Source organism: Trachypithecus francoisi, unplaced genomic scaffold (genome assembly GCF_009764315.1).
Source record: "Trachypithecus francoisi isolate TF-2019V2 unplaced genomic scaffold, Tfra_2.0 Lachesis_group9, whole genome shotgun sequence".
In the NCBI taxonomy this organism is placed as follows: domain Eukaryota; kingdom Metazoa; phylum Chordata; class Mammalia; order Primates; family Cercopithecidae; genus Trachypithecus; species Trachypithecus francoisi.
Genome location: NW_022681474.1, coordinates 39,665,372 through 39,670,229, shown reverse-complemented (window position 1 = coordinate 39,670,229; position 4,858 = coordinate 39,665,372). Strand labels below are relative to the sequence as shown.

General features: G+C 49.4%; 1 pseudogene; it reads left to right on the top strand.

The window, feature by feature from the left end:
* The first annotated feature begins 3,330 nt into the window (after positions 1-3,330).
* Positions 3,331-3,822, top strand: LOC117082056 (annotated as a pseudogene).
* Positions 3,823-4,858: the final 1,036 nt, after the last annotated feature.

The following is a 4,858-nucleotide window of genomic DNA, read 5'->3' as shown; positions in this document are numbered from 1 at the left end:
CAAGAGAGGCTGTAAAATATAGTTCTGGCTTCATCTCCAGTCTTTCATTGTTCCATGTACCAGGGGAAATGGGGGAAAGGATGAAGTAGAACCCATGCCTGGGTACTTGGAAGAAATTCTAGAGGGAGAGCAGGCTTTGGCAGGGAGGTAGAGTTTTATATGGCTTGAGTTTCTGATGCCTGCATTGGGTCAGGGCTGGAGCTGTAAATTTGTGAATTGTATACAGAGAAGAGAAAGCTGAAACCTGGGTGAGTGATGTGTACCCAAGGGAAAAAAAAAACAGAAGAAAGCTAGAGTAAGGGTGGAGGCTGAAACTCATGAGGAAGGCTTATGAAGAGCAGTCATTCTGCCAGTTGTATTTTCCAATCGTTGGTGCCACCAATATATCCCATATACTCTTCTCACACTATGGAGCTGACACTCCTTCCTCGACAGATGGGGTCTATGTTCCCTCCCCATGAATCTGGGCAGGTGGGCAGGCCTGTGGTTGGAGTGGAAGTGATGCTATGGGACTTGCAAGGCTAAATTGTAACCAGTGAAACAGCTTCCTCTGGACATGCGCACCCTGGGACCCAGTCATCATGCTGTGAGGAAGCCATGCAGCCACAGGACAGGCCACATGGGAGTGTTCTGGCCAACAGCCCCAGCTGAAGCCCCAGCCAACAGCAGTGTCAACTGCCAGCCACGTGAGTGAACGAGGCTCAGACAACTCCTGGCCCAGCCTTTGGGCTGTCCCAGCTGACCAAAATGGAGTGGAGCAAGATGAGCCCTCCCCACTAAGCCTCACCCAAATTGCCAATTTGTGAATAAATTAAAATTTGGACTTGTTTTTAAGCCCCTTGATTTGAGACTTTTTTTCTTGTAGCAGTAGATAATTGAGACAGGCCAGAATCCCTTTTCCCATCCCAAGAGAATGCTCCCAGCCATACAGAAGAGGGGTGACCTGGGTGACCATCCTGTGTGTCTCCTGACTGGCCTTTCTCCAGCCATAGCAAGTCCCTCTATCCATGTTTCTGGTTCTCAGTTCACTGCCTTGCTGATCTCTGGGTCCCTAAGATGGCTACCTCTTTGTCCCTCCCCTAGGCTCTGCCTTTGGCCTGGCCCCATAGGGAACCCCCTCAAAAGGACATTCCCAGCTCCCCATCCCTCATCTATCTCCATCTCGAGAGGGGTGGTCTGGCAGAGAACTGGGAGGATAGCATGGGGTCTTAGCACCAAGGACAGAAAGATGTCCGAGTTCCCTTTGAGTATCTGTGTGAGGAAAAACATCAGACTTGGAGAGGCAGAGGGATGAAGGTCAGCGAGGAAGACTCTGAGGCCAACGGGCAGGCCCAGGGGGCTGGGGACAGGGAGGTGGCTAGAGGTATCATGTCCTGTGGGGACAAGAGACCTCAGAGGAAAACTGGCTCAAGAGGGAATGTGGCCCCAGTGTGGGGACTCAGGGTTCCTCAAACTCAGCATGCCCTCAACCAGGTGGGGGCTTTGGGGAGGTGTGCAGGGCTCCATTGCCAGTGCATCATTTGGGTGCTGGGCTGCAGGGCTGTGTCCCTGCTAGGGGCCTGGCTGGGTAGCTACCCAGCTAGGGGCCAGGCGTGAGGATGTGGCAAGGGAGGTGTGTCCATGTGGCACTTGTCTTGATGTAAGAGTGCTACTTGACCTATCTCTGAATGTGGCACGGGGCTATCTGTGGGGGCCTGGCTGTGATGGGAGACAAACTTACTTTTGGACAAGCCCAAGTGACACTATATGTGTATATGAGTGTGTGCTTCTGCCTGTGTGAGTCCATATGGGAAAGTGTGTATGAGTGTGTGTGTCTGTGTTTGTGAATTTGTATGCGAGCATATGTGTGAGTTTGTGGGTTTATGTGTGTTGTGTGAGTCTGTGTGTGCATGTGTGAGATTATCAGTGTGTGTATGTGCATGTGTGTGTGTCTGTCTGCACCATCGCCAGGAGGGAGGGAGAAAGAGGGGCTAGAATCCAGGGCCCTCAATGTTCTCAGACAGGATCACCCACCACACAGAGCAGACCGTGTCCCCTGCCCCACATCTCCCAGGACCTGAGCTGAGATCTGCCTTGGGAGCAAGCCCCACAGGCCTTGCAGTCCCCACAGGAACCAGACTGGTCCTAAACTTCCATCATAGCTCCAGAGCACCTCCTCCTGGAGGCTTTGAGGTCTCCTAATCACCTTTGAAGAACGGACTGATGACTATACACCCTGAGAGTTCAGCACAAGGACTAGTGCCTGCCAGGGCAAGGGTCTGGCCATTGATCAAATAGCTGGCATGCTGATTGACCAATAGATCAATTAAACAGCCAACAGATTGCCAGACCAATGACTGATGGACACAGACTGGCAGCCCCCCTGATTGAGGACAGGGTTTGTACCTGGTGTCTCTTTATCCCCACTAACTTAGCACAGGGCTGGCTCATTCATGTTCAGTGAATGGCCGATCAATGAAAAGATAGCAAATGAAATGGCGGAGTGAGAAGTATCTGAGCACCTGGCCAAGGGCCCAGGGATGTGAGTCGTTAGTTGATTTAACTACCGAAGAGCTGATTGAGTGACTAAGTAACCAGGAGACTGAGCGGCTGAGTCACAAAATGACTCTGAGATTGCCTGGGTGAGGGTATGACTGGGCGGCCCATAGAGCTCAGGAAATGCTGGGGTCTGAGGGGCAGAGATTGCAGTCACCAATACATGCTCAGGTGGGATGACCTCTGCCCTGGGAGACCCTGGAGGTCTGAAAACTCCAGAAAAGAAAGCAGAAGTTGGGGAAAGCTCAGGCAAGAGGAGCTGGAACCTTAGAGGAAGAGGATTGGACCTATGGCAGACATCAGGAGGAATGGGGGCTGAGGAGCACCCTAGAATAGAGCTTGCTGCTCAGAGAGTTCTGGTTTTACCCCAGCCCTAAATGGATGGGTGCTCTGTCAAGAGGCTGCAAGGTGTGCGCTGGGATGGGGAAGAATCCATTCGAGAAAAATCATGAGGACTCATGTGTAAAAGCCCAACCTTCTCCCAGGTTACATGATGACGACCATGGGCCCTTGGGACTTCCAATGCAGTGTCATGACATCAAGAGCAAGTCAAGAGCTGCAGTCACAGCTGAACCTTCAACCAGAGAATCCAGAAGAGTGTGTTAGGAAGCCTAGGGGAAGAAAGGCAGATATCAGTAAAGAAGGATGCAGGCTGAACAGTGCTGGTCCTGAATTGCCCTGGAAGAGAGAGATCATGCATCCCTAGAACATGAGGTCAGAGGAGGAAGTAAACTGGACCAGCGGCACCAGCTCTCAGAGAAAGAAGAGGCTCCATAGGCAGTTCTTACCAAGAGGATGTCGATTCCATTCTCCAACATCCACTACTGAATTCTGCAAGGATTTGGGAGTCTTCTTGAAGGGCTGACACACAAGATTCTGAGAGAGCAACTGGATAATATACAGCTTTTGCAGCAGCATATTTTGAGAGCTTTCCAGAGAAAAGAGAGAAAACTACTTTTGATCCAGCAGAATGGGGGACTCAGGTAGAAGACCGCTTCTAGAACAGCCACGCATTCGAGGAGCAAGAACCACCTGAGAAATGTAATCCTAAACAAGAAAACTCCCCGATATCTGGGAATGAGGAAGAGACACCAGTCACCATCTTAGACTCTTCTGAGGAAGATAAGGAAAAAGAAGGGGTTGCTGCTGTCAAAATCCAAGCTGCCTTCTGGGGACACATAGCCAGAGAGGAGGTAAGGAGAATGGAAACAGATAGTCTCCAACTTGAGGAAATAGAGGACAACAAGTGAGGACACTGGTTTCACCTCCAGGAAACATGAAAAATAATCCAAATCCATCAGCCTTGTTGTTATTTTCATTTTTTCCTTAGTAAGGAAGATTTGATGTTGTGAAATAACATTTGTTGCTGTTGTGAAAATCTGTCATGAGCATTTGTTTAATTAAACATACCATTGAAACATGACTACCATCAGTTTGGCTCATGGCTGAACTGAATTACGTGTTTGTTTATTAGAATTGGGTTCTGTAGGCTGGGTGCAGTGGCTCACGCCTGTAACCTCAGCACTTTAGGAGGCCAAGGCAAGTGGATCACTTAAGGTCAAGAGTTCGAGACTAGCCTGGTCGACATGGTAAAACCCTGTCTCTACCAAAAAAAAAAAAAATTGTTGAGCATGGTGGCTCATGCCTGTAGTCTCAGCTACTCGGTACTCGGGAGGCTTAGATGAGAGAATCACTTGAACCCAGGAAGCGGAAGTTGCAGTAAGCAGAGATCGTGCCACTGCACTCCAGCCTGGGCCACCAAGGGAGACCCTGTCTAAAAAAGAAGAAGACGAAGACGAAGAAGAAGAAGAAGAAGAAGAAGAAGGGGAAGAAGAAGAATAATTAGGTTCTGTGGCAAGTGACAGAAAATGAAAATAACTCTCTTTATCCATTTGTCTCCCCACTGCACACACACACATACACACAATTGAAATTTGGAGGCAGACAGCCCAGGATTGGCATGGCAAATTCATAAAGTTATCAGAGACTCAAAGTTCTTCTATTTTGTTGCTCCACTATCCTCTTCACACGGTCCATACTGGTTGCATGAGTGCCAGCTATCACATCTGCCTCTCAGCCAACAGGAATAAAAAGAGAAGAGTGTATCCCTTCCCTTTAAGAACACATCCCAGGCCATGCACAGTGGCTCAAGCCTGTAATTCCAAAACTTTGGAAGGCTGAGGTGGGGGATTCAAAGCCAGCAGTTTGACACCAGCCAGGGAAACACAGTGAGATCGCATCTCTACAAAAATTACCAAAAAAAAATTAGCCAGGCATGGTGGCATGTGCCTGTAGTCCCAGGTACTGGGAAGGTTGAGTGGGA